At 40.7% G+C, this 22,054-nt stretch overlaps 1 long non-coding RNA gene across 1 annotated transcript; it reads left to right on the top strand.

The window, feature by feature from the left end:
* The first annotated feature begins 12,931 nt into the window (after positions 1-12,931).
* Positions 12,932-16,437, top strand: LOC117559481. The gene is made up of 3 exons (XR_004570980.1): positions 12,932-13,063; positions 14,241-14,386; positions 16,220-16,437. It is a non-coding gene; the product is annotated as an uncharacterized LOC117559481 (long non-coding RNA).
* Positions 16,438-22,054: the final 5,617 nt, after the last annotated feature.

The raw sequence follows: 22,054 nt of genomic DNA, 5'->3' as shown, positions 1-22,054 counted from the left end.
CTTCCAACGCACAGAGGACGACAACAATGTCGCACTGTCTATCGAGGACAAGCAGTTCATAACCTTATGGATAAAGAGATGTTTATCGATGAAGGAAACAGCTGGGTAGCTCCACTCCCTTTCCGCACATCGAGAGCACGTCTGCCTAACAACAGGGGGTTAGCTGTCAAACGCTTTAATTCTCTTTGCCGTACTTTCGAAAGAAAGGCCGAAATGAAGCAACACTTTGTCACCTTGATGAAAGGATATTCGATCAAGATCACGCAGAGCTGGCTCCATCACTGGCAGAAGGAGAAGAGTGCTGGTACCTCCCAACATTTGGAGTGTATCACCCAGGACAGATTAGAGTCGTGTTTGACTCCAGCGCCAAACATCTAGGAGTGTCTCTTAACGATGTGTTGCTAACTGGACCAGACCTTAACAATGGCTTGCTAGGAGTCTTGATCCGCTTTAGGCGAGAGCAGGTTGCTGTAACCGCAGACATCGAACAGATGTTTCATAGTTTCATTGTGAGGGAAGATCACAGGAACTTCCTCCGATTCTTATGGTTCAAGGACAACGACCCGACAGACGAGGTTGTGGAATACCGGATGCGGGTGCATGTGTTCGGAAACAGCCCTTCTCCAGCAGTAGCAACCTACGGCCTCAGACGAGCAGCTTTACACGGAAAAAACGAGTTTGGCAACGCAGCAAAGGAATTCATAAACAGGGAGTTCTATGTGGATGATGGCCTTACATCTCTGCCATCGGCAACTGAGACCGTCGGATTACTCACAGCAGCACGAGGTATGTTGAGCATGTCCAATTTACACCTCCACAAGATTGCATCTAACTGTCCAGCAGTCATGCACGCGTTTCCATCCTCTGAGTATGCCAAGGACTTGAAAGATCTTGACCTAGATAATGATTGCCCTCCAGTGCAGCGCAGTCTAGGATTGAACTGGAACCTAAGCAATGATACATTTACTTTCCGGGTTGCCAGCACCGTAAAACCCTTCACATGCAGAGGTGTTCTTGCTACTGTGAACAGTTTATTCGATCCTCTTGGTCTGGTGGCACCAATCTCCATCCAAGGAAAGCTCTTACTGAGAGAGCTCACCCATGATACTGTTGAGTGGGACGAGCCCCTCCCAGCAGCAAAGGAAGCAGAGTGGATCTCTTGGAGGGATTCACTTCAAGCCCTTGAGGACGTTGAAACACCTCGTTGCTATACAAGTACATCTGTTTCTAATGCCCAGAGTGTAGAACTGCACATCTTTTCTGATGCTTCTGTGAAAGCCATTGCTGCTGTGGCCTACCTGAAGGTACTGGACGACAGTGGCATGAATCACATTGGATTCGTCATGGGAAAGGCTAAGTTAGCTCCTTTGTCAGTCCACACAGTCCCACGGCTTGAACTAGGAGCTGCAGTCCTAGCAGTCGAGATTGCAGAACTTGTGTCCAGGGAGCTGGACATCAGGATTCACGACATGAGGTTTTACACCGACAGCAAAGTCGTGCTGGGTTACATTCATAATGTTACCCGCAGGTTCTACGTGTACGTCAGTAACAGGGTAGAACGCATCAGGAGGTTATCTAGCCCTGAACAATGGTGCTACGTGCCGACAAGCCAGAACCCTGCAGATGTAGCAACCAGGCCAGTACCTGCAGCGTTGCGGCTACCTACAGAGGACAACGTTCCCGTGGAAACATCTTATGACCTCATAGACCCAGACACTGATGCAGACGTTCGAACTCACCTCACAGAATGCAGAACCAGAAACCTAGGCTCTCAGCGATTTGAGAGGTTTTCAACTTGGCAGTCTCTCATCAGAGCCAGACCCCTGACAACCATCTCTACAGATGCGCAGGCTCCATCGCTTCTTACTCCAGCCATGATCCTTACTCAGAAAGTGTGTTGTCCATATCCTCCTCTGGGTTGCTTTGGTGATACAGATCTACATCGCCAGCAATGGAGAAGAGTACAGCACTTGGCCAACTGCTTTTGGGAAAGGTGGAGGCGCGAGTATCTTTCTACACTCCAGAGTCGCTCTAAGTGGCAAAAGTGTCATCCCAACATTCAGCAAGGAGACCTGGTGCTTCTTCATGATACTCAGGTGAAAAGAAACCAGTGGCCCATGGCACTGGTTACAAAAACTTTTCCTGCAAGCGATGGTAAAGTCAGAAAGTTGGAACTTAAAGTTGCAAGAGGAGGGGTCTCAAAGACCTTCATCCGTCCCATCACTGAGGTTGTGGTGCTTATGTCCCCCTAGGGGTCACACAGACTTTACTTATCTCCCAGTAGTTTATTCTTCAATAATGCTATTGTGTTCAATACCAGGCGGGGAGTGTTATGTTACATGTAAGTTTCGTTTTTTGTTGTTATAGCACCTCCTAAAGGCAACTGGCTTGATTGCAGCCTTTTCGTGCTATTTTTGGATGTAAGTCAGTAGAGGTCCCATTATCATAGTCACATGACTGAGTTGAAAGGTCAGCGGCCATGTTTTTCCAGCAGAACAGCTAGAGTGCCACATGTTATTGTACCTCCTCAAACATCTGGCTCCATCTGCTCATGTGGACCTTGGAGAGGCATTGTTTGTGAGTTTAACGATTCATCTATGTTTATAGATTTCATTTATGTTTATATTTTGTAACGTGTCATTGTGTTGATTGCAATGCTTTGTGCTTTTTACTTTCAGTTTCACAAGATTTCAACAATAAACTGTTTAACTATCTGGCGATGTGTACATCATTGCTACGTGCCCAGGGGCCAGAATAGATTGAATATTATTGTATTCTCTTTTTTCGGAGTTGCACTTTGCAGACGGTCCCTGAGCACTCGTTTCTTCTCCGGCTGCAGATAGAGACCAATGTAATGTCTCCAGTTTGGAGGACAGCACGTATTGGCTTTTTTTGATCAAAATGTGATTGTCGTTCGTTGTCAACCTTACCACGGTACTTAGGAGACGTCATTTGTGTCTGAACAACGTTTTGTTCATGAGTTATTGATCCGTGAAATCTGAATCTGCCAATATCGTTCCAACTTTACTCGACTTGTTGTCACTCAGTCATCAGTTTCTATAGACTATCTGGATTTAGTTATTGCGTAATAATTATTGTGTTCCCACAAATTACTAATTCGTGGCCACGCATTATTAATTAATTAAATTAACTAATAACTAACTAATTTCACGTATTAATATTTTTCTCACCAATGTCAACAGGGGGGCTCCGTACATACGTTATTCACGTGCATATCTAAGATAGTATATGGAAAGCCTAAAGTGCCACTATTCGCCCGTTTTTCGCGCGTCTAGACACGCACGTATATTCGCGCGAAAAACGTGCGGTTTACGCACGACAAACGCGCGGTTTTTTAATATGATAATGAGCCCCTCCTTCTGATTTCCATAGCCACTAAGTTTAAAGTGTCTGTAACCAATCAGTGATGGGTAAAGCCAGACCAAAGCAATCTGTAGATGAAAAGTTCCTGACATTTTTAGGCTTTGCTAATATATATATTATATATATATAATATAAAATATATATAAAAAATACAATTGCCTTACCCTTTTCCTTAACCCTCTGGAGTATAAGGATATTTTCTCCATATGTAGACGTCTCCTTAAATCACCTTTTAAATGTACTTCTTATAACATGGCACCCCATATGTTACTTATCAAAATATTCAGGACACTCTCTGGTCTTGCTAGAGATGCAAGTCACTCACCTTAGAGCACTGTCTTATGAGATACTTAGCTGAAAATGAGAAATCCGATTTTTGGAAAACCTCAAAACTCTTGTGAAAACACATTTACTCATCTCATCTATTGTTTGGGGCGTTTTAGATTTGGTTTACAAAAGTAGTGAAATAATTATATGAATTACACTATAGGCCAGGGCTGGACTGGCTATCTGGCATACCGGGCATTTTCCCGATGGGAAGTCCCGGCCCATAAGACGGGTAGATTGGCCCTCTGTTTAAATGTTTTTAGTAATTGACACTGGGCCGGCCCAATCAAATCTTTAATCACCTCCCCCTTTGGGCCGCTCGGTGTGCATCATTAAATCACGCCCCGAGGAGGTGAGCCGGCAGTTGAAGCCGAACTGCCTTTTTTTTTGAGAAAAAAAAAAGTTCGAGTTAGAAATGGAGAAGGCGAAGGCCAAGCGAAAAGGGGGAGCAGAACAATTGCGGGCAAGAAAAAAGCAGGCCCTTCGTGCTGATGCTGCCGCTTGTGTCAAAAATAACCGACATGTTTAGTACAGGTGCAGGTCTATCTTCAGCACCCGTGGTCAATATTGGTGGTGAGGAAGATGATGAGAGGGAGAGAGATCAGCGCGAGTGGGGAGAGGGAGGAGAACTCACGGTAAGCAGAAGCTAAGACAATTAGGAAAAGATTATTATTAAGGTTATGATACTCTGTAGTTCTGGAACCCATTAATATCCCCTTGATGAAGCACTAATAAGACAAATATTATAAGAGAAACATTTGTTAGCCTACAAGCTAGTAAGCTGGCTTTTTTAGGTTTTCCCTGACAAGTTAAAATATAGCTTAATGGGACTCTGATACGTTCTCTCATTGAAAGTTAACCACCATTCATGAACAATTACTGTCAGCTGGCAGCTTGTTTTGTTTAGTTTATTTACTTATTTGGTCATAAGGGCAACAGTGGTCTTTTGGGACCTGAAAAAAATGTTTATAGTCAGCTTTTTGTGGTAGTTTTGATTGACAATATATAGAATGAATAATATAGAAATAGATAAAAAATGGAGGCACACATGTAGTTTTGACCATTAACTGTGTGGTATTGTTATGTCAATACCTATTTGTATGGACCTCTATCAGGGAATCCATTCATTCTGTATCATTGTGTTGAGCCAGGTAGCATCCCCAGAGGAGGAGAGTGTCAGCGAGAGTGAGGAGAGCAAAGAGCAGGAGGACATAGATTACTTTGCCCGCCCCGAGCCATCTATGTTACAGATGTTTTTAGAACAGCACCCACAACAACATACCAGAAATCCAGTTGTGCAGAAGGTATTCACCTGTAAAGATGGCACCAGCAGAAAGTGGCTTACATATTGCAAGGGAGGTCATATGTTGTTTTGTTTTGTATGTCTGGCATTTGGGAAGAGGACTGACACTGGCACATTTATAACTGGAATGTCAGATTGGAGGCACGCACACCAGCGTACAGAGGAGCACGAAAAGAGCATTACACATTCAACTTGTGCTGAAGCTTTTTTCTTACGGTGCTCTAAAGCAGACATCGAAAGCATGTTTTCTGGCAATCAGATGTCTGCTCATAGGGAACAAGTCCGAAAGAGATCTCAGGTTTTGGAGCGTGTGGTGAAAGTGCTTGGGAAGAGGGGGCTAAGCTACAGGCAGGTGGAGAATGAGGGAGCATATAGCTGACAAGAGCATGGACCACAGTAACTTTTTGGAGCTCATCCTTTTATTATGAAAGTATGATGTCTGCTTAAAAGAGTATCTGGATGATTGCGTAGAGAAGAGCAAGAAATTGCACCAATCCAGTGGAACAAAAGGTCGAGGGTCTCTCATCACCCTACTCTCCAAAACTACTGTTAACTCCATAATAGAAACTGTTGGTAGTCTAATCAAAGAAAGTATCTCCAGTGATGTCCAGAAGGCCGGAATGTTTTCTGTTCAGCTGGACACAACACAAGACATAACTTCTCAGGATCAGTGTTCAGTAATCTTAAGATATGTCAATGAGACTGTGCAAGAGAGGCTTGTGGCTTTAGTGAAGTGCCATGCATCCACCGGACAATACTTTGTGAACTTGCTCTCAGAGGTCTTAGAGCATCTGAAACTGGACAAGGGCATGTGTATAGGTAATGCAACAGATGGAGCATCCAATATGCAAGGCCGGTACAAAGGATTTTCTGCACTGATGACCTCCCAGTCACCCACTCATGTCCATGTGTGGTGCTATGCTCATGTTCTTAATCTTGTCCTGGCAGAAACCTCCCAAACTGTCATCGAAAGTGGAACACTTTTCAACCTAATCAATGACATAGCAGTGTTTATCAGGGAGTCATATCAGAGGGTCAATCTGTGGGAGAAACAAGCCCAAGAAAAGATGCCGTCGACTCATCTGGGCCTATCTCTATTGTGTTGTCATAGAAAGGGGAGGCAGGGCACTATAGGGTCCCCCCCCCTAAATTCACTAGAAGTCATCATTTAATTGGTTATTTTTTAAACTTTTCTTCTGGGGGGGCATACCCCCCCAGACCCCCCTATTAGTGCTCGGTCACTGTTCGCTTTTTGAGAGGGTTTGAAGGTCTAATTTCTAATGATTGATAGTTACACATACTTGTGGTATGTATTAGTTTAGTTTGCCCCTGGTACGTAAAAGGATAATAATAGCGTTTGTTTAAATTATACTGAGTTATTCTTCTTCTCAGGAACCGCTACTATTCGTTTGTTTTATGGATTTGTGCCGGTCTGGGTCTAAATGCCAGGGCCGATTTGCTGTCCCAGTTCAGCCCTGCTATAGGCCTATATAGATGAAATGTTATTCATGTGTAAAATAGTTCCATCCCTCTGCTTTCACCACAGACAAGTTACATCAGGACTGATTCATGACTTCATATTCCATACCAAGGTTCATGTGATGTGTACAAATACAAATTGAGCATTAGAAAAAAAAAATTCAACCAACAATTTATGTTAACATGAGAAACTGTAAAATCTCAATATTTACAATATCAGAACTTTTTCAACCAACTATTCATTATAAATGTAAAGACAGGGGGAGCAGTGTCATGGTCTTTGTCTGTCTTCCAGGACAGGGGGTCTGGCTGCTGTGTAGGTGATGGTGCATGGGCTGCTGGTGGCTGTGTCGGAGGGGGTAGGTGTGATTGTCCCAGGTTGATGCTGGTGGCCGTGTGGGAGGTACGTCTGATAGGCGAGACTTCTTTGCTGGCTGGGTTGATCGTGATGGCTGTGGTGGAGGCCTTTGTACCGAGGTGTATCTTAATGTTGTGGCAGATGGAGATGGAGACCACTGTAGTGATGATGGTCCTCTGGTCCTTGGCGGTGAAGGCCCTTGAGCCACGGTAGATCTTGACCTGGGGGCAGGGACAGATGGAGGTTCTTGTTGCTGCTAGGCCCAGGCAGCTGTGAAATCTGAAAAAAAATATAGGACAATAATTACTACTAAGTTTGTTAAAATAAAGTTCAAGTGGAATGTTTCTCAAGCACAAATAACAATGCACAACTCAAACTAAAATTATCTCGAGGAGGAGGAGGAGGAGGAGGAGGAGGAGGAGGAGGAGGAGGAGGAGGAGGAGGAGGAGGAGGAGGAGGAGGAGGAGGAGGAGGAGGAGGAGGAGGAGGAGGGTGTGAGAGATAGAAAGAGAGACGTTGTTAGTATTTGGTGCTAGCTCGGAGCTAACGGAAATTAGAAGCTGTTTCAACAGTAAGGAGAGGGAGAGCTCTCTCCTGTGGGACTGAGAGAGATAACGTCAGCTCAGGGAGGTAAAGGACTATTAGATTGTAAGCTTTAGTCTAAGTTATCTCAGTGGCTCTCAAACGGTTTGGTCATCTTTGTAAACAAATATTTTCATCTATGTAATATTAGTTGTATATAAAATGAGTTAATAAATCATTCCACTGTGTGCAATAGGTCAGTACAAAATAAAAAACACAGTTTGAAAAGGGAGTGATTAGTAAAATATGCATAAATAAAAAGAAAGAATGCACACTAGGTAAGATAAAGATAGGAGAGAGGAGTTGATCAAATATGTGTTATTGCTTGTGAGCATATTCTAATGGATTTTTGATGATTGAAATATATACTAGTACCCCCCCTAGAGGATGTGAGGTCATCACAAATAAAACAGGTTCACATGGATAGGATACTAGATAAGTGTGCACACTCATTATATACACTACACATTTTCTTGGATTTGTTAACACTATAGTCCCTAATATATTTGTAGAAAGGCAGGAAATGGAATAAAATTGAGAAAATGTTTCATTGCGGAGGACCCCCTGTTTTGTATCCCCCCCACTTCTCAAACCAAAGTTACACCCTTACACCCACACAATGCAAGTACACTATTACTGTAATATTTACATGTACCTATCTTCAAATGGATCCTTGTTGCTGTATTCTTCTTCTTCAGAAGAGTAGAAGCCTCCAGGTTCTGATGCTCCATCTCCACTGCTGCTAGTGTTACAAGTCCGCTGTGCAGAGCTGGTAATCAGATAATAAGCCTGTTGATCAGGAGAAAAGAATGAAGCAGAGGGAAAGTTGCTGCCGTTTGTGTGGTCATTCTAGCCAGAATGTATTAAACACATTAATAAATTCACTTACAAATGATATCTGTTTTCTCTATTTATCTAATAATTATTTGTGTAACCGGTCTGGATTGACGCCAGATGTATCTCTGCGTAGTAGTTGAATGAAAACGACTTCCTTCTTGCCAACCAGGTTTATTATCTGTGCAAACAGAATATAATGACGGCAGGAAATGGCTTCACCAGCTTTCTACCTCAATACTTCGCCTCAGTGAGGCCTGAAGCTAACTGAGAATGTAATCTTACATTTAGCAAATCAAAATAACCGTATGACATATTTGTCTCTAATAAAAAATGGACATAAATCCAGATGCCATATTATGACTTTCATGAAGGATTAAAGCCTTTTTCATTTACAGTATATAATACAGTGATAACAGATAACACACACAACCCTGGTTGACTGTACTCACTTTAACATGGCTATGTTGTACAGGCACAATATTAGCATAGCATTAGCGCTTTAGTATTTAAATAATATGAACAATTATGACCTCAGACCAGCATTTCACATATTTATACAAACAGAATAAACTTGAAATGTAAGCCAAACTAGTGCACGGGACTCATTACACATAGTAACATAGTAGAGCCCTACATCAGGGTTGCCAACTTTGGGTACCTGGCTGGAGTGAGATTTTGATACCATGGGTTTAATTACACATTATGCGCACAAAATGACTGCTATCGTGTCAGCAGCGGGACCTTAGCATATATACAGGATATACAATATATACAAATACACAATATTGGACACAGACTATAAAGGACACACAGTTTCATTCAAACACATGTTTGTTTCCACTGTTTTATTATGTGCCTGTCACGATAAGCAATTAATTGACTTGTCGTACGATAAATAAAAATGAACTCGATAAATTGCCATTTACATGAGGATGTGACTAGCAGTTTGAAAGGATGTACTTGAATTATTATTATATATTATTATGTCAGTGGTCTAAAATGATCAGACAACGGTGCCGACAATAATTTCCAGGAAAATGTATCCAACAAAATTAATTATCATGAGAGGCCTATGAAACACACAGACACAAACAAATCTACAGACTTACTCCAAACTGCCCAATATATTAATTAACACACTCTCACTCTCATATACTCTTTGACTCTATTTTGGCAGTAGAACAATAAGCAGCAGACTTTTACTTTTTTATAATTTCTACTGGATCTTAGATCTGCGCTTGCGCAATACGGGTCGGCAGTTGCGGCTCCAGAGTATTTTTGTTGGGTAATCTATGGTAGGGCTAACCCATACAGCGGTGGGGCTCAAGTCAGTATTTGCAATGTAATTACATACACGCTATATCGCTCCCCTTGACAGTGAAACGTCACGTGTGAGGTTTAGATTATTTCCCTGTCTCAATCCAAATTGAACTGTATGAAATAAAAAGGCACATTTGTCTTGTAGTAAATAAAAAGGGCGACCTGGAGCCAATCTTGCAATGTCCCCACAGGTGAAAGAGTTAACATGCTGAAAACCCAACCCCTGCAGGGGGGTCTGGGGGGATTGACCCCCAGGAGATTTTTTGAAATACTAACATAAAATACACATTCTGGTAGGCTACTCTATTGAGAAGAAAAAAAAGAAATCTATTACTACACGACATATTTAAAAAAATGAATGCCATTTTAATTTTGTGTTACTTTGTTCTGAAAGCTGAACCTGCTGCTCCTCACCTTCTCTCTGTCTATACCTGTGTACTCTCATGTGCCGATTAACCCAGCTTCCCCAAATGTCTTTCTTCTTGGTGTCTATATACGCCGGGATCCGGAGTCATGGATGATCCTGCGCTCCTGTGTCCTGGATCGCGAGCCCTGGATCTTGAGTCGTGGCTGTGGTCCTGGATCATAGGTCCTGGATGGATATCCTCGTGGATTCATCTTCCTATTATACACACATGCATTTCCAAACATGTGGACTACCTATGTTGCAAATGTATTATCTTTTCAATTTACACACGGCATCTGTTGCACGTCTGTCCGTCCTGGGAGAGGGATCCCTCCTCTGTTGCTCTCCCTGAGGTTTCTCCCATGTTTCCCTTTAAACTGTGGGTTTTCTCCGGAAGTTTTTCCTTGTACGATGTGAGGGTCTAAGGACAGAGGGTCTAAGGACAGAGGGTGTCGTATTGTCATACTGATATTCTGTACACACTGTGAAGACCACTGAGACAAATGTAACATTTGTGATATTGAGCTATATAAATAAACATTGATTGATTGATTGATTGATTGATTGATTGATTGATTGATTGATTTCCACCACTCATGGACCACACCCACCTTTTCTTTGAAAAACTGGGTGACATACTGTCGGCCTTTAGTCCCTCTCTCTTGTCTTTCTCTCCTTTCTTTTCTTTTTGAAAGCCTGACTTTGTTAGTCGTTGAGACATCGCACACACGTAAGTACTAGCATCCTTCCTCACATGCTCTCACTCTCTGCTGCTAGAAAGTGCGGGCACAGCGTTTGGAGGCGGACCAAACCATTACATGTAAATAGAGGGGGGTGTTCAGAGGCTATTAATTATCCAAGATAATTAACTTTTGGAAGAAAATAAGTTAAATGAATCGTAAGTTTAGTGAGTACATTATCAATATGCCGTTATATTAATGTTAACTATGATGATGATGAAAGGTTACTTAAACATTTTTTCTGAATGTTCTAAAAATGTTTTGGGCCCCTGTCAGTCACGGGCCCTTAGAATCGTCCTAACTTTTCACCCCCTTACGGCGCCCCTGTATATATATGAACTTTGTATGTAATACTTTGTAAAGTACAATGCAATTTGAAAATAAAGAATGTATTGAGTGTACACCTGCATTTAATTAATTCCTTCTTCACATCTCTCTATTTCTCTCTTTCTCTTAGCTGATATTGGACCACCTGTTCGATTGCTGATCATCTTGAACGACGACAACAGCGTCAGACTAGAGCTTCGAAATGGGATTCCCAACTCAATGTAAGAGCTCATTGAGGAGGTCAAGAATTAATGTGGATTAGAAGGTTATATAAGGCTACAGTACAAAGACACTGATTTTGGGAACACATTTGTTAATCTTACATCTACACATGCGATTAAAGATTTAACAGTGATCAAAGATGTCGAATTAGACTCCGATTCTACAACTGTGGTCTTGTACCCAGTTGAGATACCATTAAATAGTACCCCTACAAGTGGACTGTACAGTGAAGACTCCTCCTCTGGATCTGTGAATACAGATGACACAGTACTACTTAGCGGCTCTTCAAATCAAATCAAGTTTTATTTATATAGCACATTTATAAACGATTTTTGGTGGAGCCAAAGTGCTGTACATAAAATAAAAATAGCCTACAGTAGAGACACTTTACAGCAAATACAACAGCACAGATTGTTCAGAATATCAGTATGAGAAAAACGACACCCTCTATCCTTAGACGCTCTGTCCTTAGACCCTCTGTCCTTAGACCCTCTATCCTTAGACCCTCACATCGTACAAGGAACAACTTCCAGAGAAAACCCACAGTTTAAAGGGAACATGGGAGAAACCTCAGGGAGAGCAACGGAGGAGGGATCCCTCTCCCAGGACGGACAGACGTGCAATAGATGCCGTGTGTAAATCCAAGAGATAATACATTTTACAGCGTATAGACCGAATGTTAGGAAATGCATGCGTCTGTAATGAGAAGATGAATCCACGAGGATGTCAGCTACAATCCTGAGGAAGCCATCAGGGAAGCAGCATGACGAGACCCAAGGCAGGACCGCAGAGACAGGTTCAGCCACGACCCGAAGTCCACGACTTAATCCAGAACTCAGGATAGAGGATCCTTCCACTGAATCATTAAGAACACAGCAGTGGCCTAAAGTGTTTCCAATCCCGGTCTTCTCCTACACTGTAAAAAAAAAGAAGTTTTTTCACAGAAATGTACTGTATTATTTTACAGACCTTTCTTGTTTTTCTATATTACGTGTAAATACCATACAAATACAGTAAATTACTTTTATTTAAAATAAATAAAGGTTTTATTCTGTAAATTGGTTTGATGAGAAATTATCGTTTTTTTACAGGATAATTCCATTGTTTAATTGTCTTGAATGTTAAATTACATTGAATTCTATGTAAAAACACATAAAATACATATAATTTTACTGCATGTAAAATGAAGGCAACTTTCTTTTCTTTTTTGCAGTAAAACCTTAAATTTAATGTAACAAAATGTAAAAAAAAAAAAAAATAACTATTCTGTACTGTTGTAGAATAAAAAGAAATGTTATTATAAAACATCTCTAAAATGTTAAATAAATGTATACATCTTCACAAAAAATGTAATATATTGCAGAAATACCCAAAAATGATTTTGTGTAAATAAAGTAGTTTTCATAGTATATTAAAATAGTTAACTGTAAAAAAAAAAGTGTCAAATAAAAAAAACGTAAATGTATGTAAAAAGCTACGGCACTTAAAATGGAATCCAGCCATACAACGGCAGACAAGACAAGCAGGATTGGAATGAGTCCACAACACTCCTGATTGGTTGATATAAACGTCATCGAAAAAACCTGCCAATGAGCACTGTCCGCGCCTTTCAATCCAATTTGAAACTTCCACGTCAGTTTGAGCGGCTCTCCTGCGGAGCTACAGAGCTGTCTGTATGTCTGCTCACGAGTTTATGGACTAATATCGGGATAGTTTTACATCTACACCTTAAATATGAGCATCGGGACGTCAACAGAGAACAGAAGACTTGAGATCTGGTGAGTCCTGCAACTGTAATGGAGTTAAACATGTATTTAGATAATCCTTAGTTTGTGAATGTTTAATTGTGTATTTAAGGTTACGTTTCTTCTTCTAGTTCAGTGAGTTTTGAGTGATGAGACATATATTTTAAGGGAATCTGTGGAATCTCAGCTTTCATATGATACGTTTGTGCAGATAGCATGAAGTAAAAAAGATCATTTTTGCCAGTTATGTGCTAAAGTAGCGTTAGCCCCGTTAGCTGTTAGACTTGTGTTTCGTTTAGTTAAAAATGGTTAATATCGCCAGTTAGCTGAGTCTCTTCCCGTTAAGTGGGTAAGCATCATTAATAGGTTGTTAGTACATTTTAAGAAGTCCTGAGATGCTGTTTCTTGCAAGATGTCCCACCAGCGAGACAATCGGGCTATACAGGTTAACAAGGTGGCTGCTAACGTTAGTTTACAGCTTATTGCAGTGCTGCCGCCATCCTCTCGTCTCCAACGCGGGACGATTACACATAAACGTGCAGCAGGGTGTCACAGTGTTGTCGCCAATCTTATTGTAAAGTTTCACAGCTTTTTTACTGCGGAATCCAGTTTGTTAATGTTCAGTAGCCAACAGCTATCATAGCATAAACTGCTAACCACTAACGTTTGGCTAACTTGCTAGTTAGCTCTATATATTACAAGCTAACATGACTAGCTAATGTCACACTGTGAACTAAAATAGTTGTTGTATTACTACATCATACATGCTTGGTCCAAATCTCTGCTAAAATGATTATTTTTAACAAAATTATCATTAAAGTATCTTTATTTTTTTGCATTTGTATCACACTTGGCATACACTATTTTAGTTAATCAATTAGAACTGGAGAATTAAAATAATGATTTGTGGTAATCAAAAACAATGTATTTAAAGAAACACTAGGAATAACATAGGAAATAATACGGATAATGTTTTACCCATGTTGTGCCTTAGAAGTGTAGTGATACAAACATGATTTTTATTTAAAAAAGTAAGAAAGTTCAAATGAAAATTAGAATTGGTGTTGATCAAAACAGCTTAATTGAGGAGGTAATTTATTGCAAAGATATTTACAATTAAAACTAATTTGGGTCACTTTTGATGCATGTTGGTTGTATGTTGTGTAACAAAGGGTTACCATGACAGCTGTGATGTTCACTCTTTTGACAGAGCACCAGTGGACAGTGAAGACTATGGAACAGAACATGTGATGGCTTTGTGTGGAAAGCTGCAGAAGCCAGCCGGTGACTCCTCATCAGTCTCTCCAGGCAGCACCCAGCTATTCTTCCATCTTGTAGATGAAAAGACTTTGATATGTGAGTAATAACTAACTTGTCTCTAACATAATATTGAATGTCAGTGTTTCCCCTAGGTTTACTGCTGATATATTCTAGGGGTCGATTATCGGGGCCGATATTCCGCATTTGACCGATTATTGGTATCGGCCTTTTTTTTATCAAATTGCCGTTAAAACTTTGGCTCTGATGCGGCCGTTTCTCTGGCTGCAGTCACCACTCTGTGTACGCGAGCAATGTCCCGCCCACAGCGCTATCTGATAGGCTATTACTGAAGATTTTCCGGGCGGGAGCCAGAGAGGCGGGACCTTCTCAGATTACAGGCAGGTGCGAAAGAACGCAGACACAGACTGAAGCAAGCAGCAGCGCTGAGCGGCAGAGCCATACATGTGTTAAACCGAAGTTCAATAAACATCCCTATCCCCTATGCTGAAGTTGCAAAAACACCACCATCTTATGATCCAATTCTATCAGTTTCCCAGTTACACAGGGACGCGGGAAGTCAGTCAGAGTTGGGGGTGCGTGCAGTGTCTCGCAGCGGAGTAACTGTGGTGCGGGGGGGGGGGGGGGGGCTGCGAGTGGAGCCTTGCAGTTTTTCAGGTTGATACGTGAAGCTCATTAGCTAGCCAACATGTATCTAGCAAATGTTTAGCAAAATATTAGAAGTGAGGCTACTAGACTAACGTTAGGTCTACTGTGAGAGCCTCACTTTGAATAGTTTGCAAAACATTAGCTAGCACTAGTGTTTTGCAGTTGCTAGCAGCTTATTGGGATGTTATGCTAGATAGACAGATATAATAAATTAAGCATTATTGTTAGTTTAGCGTGTCAGCCTGCAGCCCCATTTCTTGTCTCTCTCTCTAACTCATTGCAGATGACTGCACTAAAGAAAAGGGCACAGAGAGGAAACCAGTTGTAAGATGTTTAAAAGTTAATTAAACATAATATAGGCTATGCTTAAATGCATTTCAAATAAGTTGTGTTGGAGTTTGTGTTATTCGACATTTTGACACCAAGATTTTTTTTTTTACTGCAAATGTATATCGGTTCCAAATATCGGTTATCGGTCTCCTTGATTACTAATCATCGGTATCGGCCTTGAAAAAGCCATATCGGTCGATCCCTAATATATTCTTTAAATCCTCTGGAGCAGAGAGAGGAGCTGTGGATTATTGTTATTGATTAATGCATCAGTGTTTCTTAGGGTCAAAAACACTAAACTCAACTTAAAATGAAAGCGTTTAGTTTATTTAATAAAAGAGCTCATGTTCAATGTGAAAAGTGACCGTAGATATAGATTAGTTGCCATTTGGTGCTATATGATATATATTTTAAAAAAAAAATAATAATACAAAAATATATATGGGTTAGGGTTAACCCTATCCAGTGGTTAGTTTTAGGGTAAGCTCCACTGTTTTTTTATTTTATGTATTCACTTTAAGAGAAAGGGATTTCAGAAACAAGTCGCACAAGTCTGGCTCGAGGTAAAATTAACAAAAGGTAACTGTTGTTACCCCTTCTAAACTTATGAAATAATGAGAAAATATGAACGACTCTTCATAGAGCCACGTCCACACAGCTTTAAAGTTGTAGGAAGCTGAAGCATTACATTCGTGCCAACGGCTAGTTGTAGTTTTTAAGGTATTAGAAAGTTGGTGTACTGGAAGGTTTAGCATAGGATCAATGCCCTTGGGATGCTCTCAATAACTGTTTTACAATTTTGTGTGTGTGTGTTTTGTGTAACCCTGCTTCAAAGGTCCACCATACAAGATGTAGGGGATCTATTGGCAGCTGCTGATAATAACATCCATCATTATGGTTTACTAATAGTTATCACTTCACTTCCTCCTCCAGCACCTGGACACAGCAGGAACCTACACCAGGATCTTGTTTGTGGTCTTCAGCTCCGCCTTCAACACCATCATCCCGGCTCTGCTGCAGGACAAGCTCTACCAGCTGCACGTGCCCGTCTCCACCTGCAGGTGGATCACAGACTTCCTGTCTGGGTAGAGCTAACAAACAAGCTAGCTGGTTAGCTTGTTGGTTAGCACCTGTCAACTGATAAAAGTGACAAACAAATGTCCGTTTTCTTTCACAAAACAAAGCTAAAAGATCAAATGTCACCTGGGACAACATTCAACACTCACCTGGCTGTTGTATTTGGGACATTAGGTTCGTTTAAAGATAATTATTCCGTGTGTTTTCGCTAACTTCATACAACAACAAGACGCGGTCCAAATTTGAAACGGACCACTCAGATGAAATGAGGATTTGCGCATGCTTCGTTCAGGTGTTCTTGTTCTTTGGTTTTAGCTGAGGACTGTAAACCGAACGTTGAAGGAGCTCGTCGCCCCCTGCTATACAGACTGAGTAACACAATTACTTCATGAAAACGTTCTCAAAATGGTTCATGGACTTTATATAATACATGCAGTGCTTGAATTGGAATAAAAAAGATGCCAGTACTCTAAATCAGCAACTGTTTCAAGTCAATTTGATTTATACAGCCCAAAAACAATCATTTGGCTCAAAGGTCTTTACAATACAACATACGACTCCCTATATCCTTATCCTCATATCTTTGATTCAATAATTAAAAAGAAACTCAAAAAAGCTTTAACAAACAAGGGAACGTTTTTTTTAACACAGAATATTTACTGTAACGTTCAGAAATTGCATGTTTTTCCACGACTAATCAGGGAGGTGTCCGGGGCTCTCATAGAGAACATGATGTAGCCTACACATGTGCCTGCATCAGGCCATATAGATCCTATAATGCTGGTGGGTTTGTCTCTTTACTGTATATTTTAGAAAGGCTCACTTTACTTAAAGGAGACCTATCATGCTATATTTAAATGATATAGTGTATGACCATACCTATATAAGGTATATTTATACATTTTATTTTTCAAAATACCAAACGGATCATTTTTTAGCCATGCCTCGTTTCGCTCATTTTCGCTCTATTCCAAGCCTGTCTTTGAAAATTCTGAGCAGCAGCTGACCACGCCCCCCTGCAGAAGAGCGGGGCATGCGCCGGCGAGAGTCACGTTACCGTGCTTGCTGTGATTACGTGTGGAATGAACATGTCATCTCAGAGCAATGCATGTGTTCAAGCATATTATGAATTTGATCCAGAGACTGACCCTGAAGCAGCGGAGGTTTTGGTGGAGGTGGAAACATCCCGGTTGCAGCAGGACGTTTCTGAATGGTTAGTTGACAAGCTGTTGTCCCTATTTATTTTACTCTGTTACGATGCTTGCTACTTATTCCGTTCATATGTTGGCTAATTAGCAAGAATGCAATGTGTACAGTTTGTAACTTATAGTTTTTAACGCAAAAACAGCAATACATATTTATAAAGGGAGACATTCATATTTTGAGCATATATACAATGGCCTCATTGCGTTTATTAATAGTTTACAGTCCTTTTCTTCCAACATCGTGCAACAACTGTTGGAAAGTTCAATAACTTAGGGTGATAAAAAGTATAACTCCAACAACACCTCAGTTGTCAGCAATGTGTGTAGTTTCATGTGTTTTTAAAAGCTCAGTTATTGACTTCTTTCTACAGGTGTACATGTGCAAATTGCGCCACGATGCCTTCTGAACCGGAGAATGTGTGCTGCATGGCGATACCACAGGTAACATTTGATAGCTTCACTAAGTTGTCTGTTTAGAGAATACATTTTTAACATGTCATTCAATATATCTTTATCACACTAGGTGTCAAGACGGATGCAGGAACTTGAGGACTCTGTAACCTGTATGGTGGACCATCCTGGATTGGAGCCTGTGTGCCTGAATGTGTTCTCCCTGCAGAATGCATTTAATATTTACAGAGCTGAACATGGTGGACTACAGTTGAGGCAAATAGAGCAGTGAGTGGTTTGTTTGTTTTGACTGAAATTGTAAAACGAATGCTAATATTGTTCATGGAAATAAATACTGGTGTATATGGCTTTATGCAATCTGTTTAGAGTTTTGAGAGGTCCTGATAATTTATTCCGGTAAATTATTCTGACCTCCTAATTGACCTTTCCGAAGATTATTGAGTCTATGTAAGTTTGCTGCTTGGCTCAGATCCACCAACGTCAGCAAGATCTCACCTCTTCCTAACCCCCCCCGAAGAACCAGGTTCAATTAACTGCTGTTTCAATTCAGACAACTCTTCTTTAATCTGTTTAAGCGATCCCGAAGGATTTTGATATCAGTAAATGGAGTGTGCTCCTACCTAAGTGTGTGTGGCAGGGTGCAATCTTACCTTTGACGCAGGAGAGGAGAGCACAGGTGTCTTTTAAAGGATCCCAATCCAACAGGTGGGATTCAGTTTATTTGAAGAAAAATAGGTCCAAACTAATACAGGGTTTTTACCTTCTCTCTCACAACATTATAATCATACTAACAAAAAAACCGTGCTGTGATCATGTTCAAATGAAACTTTAATTCACAGTCTTACATTTATTACCAAAATGTTTTAATTTCAACTGCCCATTTCAGTTGTGACATTTTAAAATTCTCCCGATAGAATTTAGAGGTATTTCCTCGTAAAAAGACCGGTGACAATAAAAAGCGCATTCAACTTTCCATTCACCCATTTATTCACATCAGTTTCATACCGTTTTTTCCGACACAGACGGCGGATTAACACTCAAAAACCCATACCTGTCCGCAAAATTCGGGGGACCAGATTTCCCCACAGGTCGCGGTATTTATAAAGGTTCATACACTTTTTCCGACACAGACGGCGGATTAACACTCAAAAACCCATACCTGTCCGCAAAATTCGGGGGACCAGATTTCCCCACAGGTCGCGGTATTTATAAAGGTTCATACACACATCTCTCATCAAATCATTCCACTCAGCCAACAACCAATAAATTCGAGAGATATTTACCCCGTCTAGAAGGACCTTACCGAGAGCTATTAACCCAGCTCTGGCGCTTTTTACTCTCACCCCTGTCTTTTATGCACAAAAACCCCGATAGCATTTTCCAAAACGCCTCTTCCACACCCACATCAGGAAAAACTGGGCATGGCTTCTACTGTACAGGGCTAAAAACATGACTCGACATGTTCCATAGCTTTATGGCCTAAGACCCCCCCCCCCCCTGTGTACTGCTGCCAGAGGAGAGAGAGAGAAAAACGGCCAACTCTTTTCACAGACACCCATATATCATTTTCCCCTACACACTCAACCTACACAAACCACTTTGTTTTGTTTATACTGTACTATAGAAAAACCTAAAATATGAAGCATGTTCATTGTGGGTTATACAAGAATATATTTGATTATAACTAACTTTCGTTTTTAAGTATTAAACATGCTATGAAAACTCACAACACCCTCTTTTCAAAACGCAAAGTTATCAAAATAACAACAGAAAAAATTATAAGCATACATTCATATTCAAAAACCGTCAAGAAGCATTCTCATTATGGGTTTATATAAGAATATGATTTTTTTAATTAACTTTCGTTTTTTAAGTATTCACTTTATACTAGATCTCAACACCCTCTTTTCAAAACGCAAAGTTATCAACTAGTGACAGAACAAATTGTAAGCATATATTCGAAAAACTTCCAGCATCAAATAACATGAAAAGTTTTTCAGTAATGGAAATAAGGGCGCCTTCCGTTAATCCTGGGGTGGCCAACACTGAAAACATAGTACCGCACCGGAATGTCCTTGAGGTCACCGAGGTCAGGTACCAGAGTAAACAGAGCCCATGGGCCGTCATGATGAAGATAGATTTGTGTGAGCACCCCCACTCGGCCAGGCATTTTTAGGGTCGGGGGGCCTATCTGTTGTTTCAGTGTAGACTCCTCAATCCAAGTTGCCATCTGTTGTAAATCCTTGACCCTGACCATAGAAGAGTTGCAGTTTTTCCCTGGACGACATCTCCAAACGAAAGGCCAGACACCCTGGTCGACCATACAGTTGTCAGGTAGTCGTCGTCCTTTCTGGGAAATCCACTGCAATCTTAGTGGTTTTTTGGGCAAAGATGCACTCTGTCCTCCAGCACTCGAAGAATCGTCCTCCTCCTCTGTCGGGGTCATAGGTGACTCAGCCGCTGATCCATTCTGCACCGGTTTTCTGGTTTCAGGAATTGGCTTTATAGGAAACCCTGTGCCTGAAGAAGTTCCGCTTGGTAGATTCAATTCCTCTTGGTAGATCCCAGAGGTACTAATATCATCCATATAGTTATGATCATACACGTATGCGACCTCTGAGTCATTAATAATTGTTTCAATTGAAACAATTTCCCCCAGGAATCCTTCCAAGGGGTCTGTTACTCCAGGTTCCTCTATTGACAGCAAGGACATCTTTTTGGCTTGGGCACCCGGGGAGACCTCCGAATCAGATCGCTTTTTTCTCTTACGAGTCTCCTCCTTTTCACCGCTTGCCCCTTCCGGTCCTTCTGCACAGGAACTTTCGGGATGAGTCCCTTTAAATTGATCTGACAGATCAATCTCCTGTGGGTAGATAGATAATACGTAAGAGTATCTTTTCCTCTTAGATAAACTCTTCGATTACCAGAATTTAACACCACTACATAATCCTTTTTGTACACTAATATTTCCTCTAAAGCACAATATTCCTCTCTTGAGGGTGGACGGCATAATTTAACTTCATTCTGGGTCCTAGGCCAATTCTCCTGAGGTGTGAGAATAAAAGAATAAAAATCCTCTTCCACTTTATAGTCCCGAATTGCACATGAACTACAGAGGTAATTCCCTAGGATCCCCTCGATTATAGCCCGATCCACTTTACAACTTGTACACTGGTGCATGTAGACTCCAAGATCTTGACCTTGCCATTCTTTCTGTATATCAAAAATAGATGTAAGAACTTCCATTAGTCATTAGTTCTTATAGTATATATCTATTCTTATTTAGAAGGATATGCAACAAGTCTGTTTATAATGAATTCCTTGGACTATATCTCTTGCTGTTCAACCAGCTGTTAACTGTTAACATCCCTTCTTCAGCGAGAGGGTAAAAATGGAAAAAACGTATCATGCCCTAATGAACTTTTCTTTCTTTTTTTTCCGTTGACGACATATTAGCCCTTACTTATGTACTCTGTGTAAATAAAAACAGTAAAAAACAAGAAATAGGTTATTCAAATCGAAATTTGTAAAATTTCCATATAGGAATTTTCATCCTCGCCTCATTAAAGTATACAGATGATGATGGAGGGTATAATGCGTATAACACAACATTTTTTCAATATAACTGTTAAAAAGTAATAATAAAAGGAAAATAAACTTAATAATGGTCAATAAAAAGAATATAACAAGAATATTAAAAAACTTATTTTACCATTTCCTCCTTGAACTCAAGATTAATCCCTGAATTATCCTGGGTTTCCCTTGTGCTGGTTCCAATGTTCATCATGTCCTGGGTTAAGTATTTTTCTTAGTTTGATCCAAACGATGTTCCCTCGTCCTTGATTCTGACCAAAGTGATTATCTTGTGGTGGCCAACTGCCCTGTTAAATAGAAAGTCCTAACGGCTAATCTTAAGAGTTACTACCGGCCCCCCCCTTAATTTTTTTGTGGTGTTAGGACCTCTCGTAAATCATCCTCGCAGAAAGAGACACTTCTTTTTGTTGTAGAGATTGGCTGTTTTAAGAATTTCATACAAGATTTTATGTCGTTCACCTGTTTTGGCCTCTCTCCCAAC

The sequence above is a fragment of the Gymnodraco acuticeps genome, unplaced genomic scaffold (assembly GCF_902827175.1).
Source record: "Gymnodraco acuticeps unplaced genomic scaffold, fGymAcu1.1, whole genome shotgun sequence".
In the NCBI taxonomy this organism is placed as follows: domain Eukaryota; kingdom Metazoa; phylum Chordata; class Actinopteri; order Perciformes; family Bathydraconidae; genus Gymnodraco; species Gymnodraco acuticeps.
The sequence above is the reverse complement of the archived record's forward strand: the minus strand, read 5'-3'. Positions and strand labels throughout refer to the sequence as shown.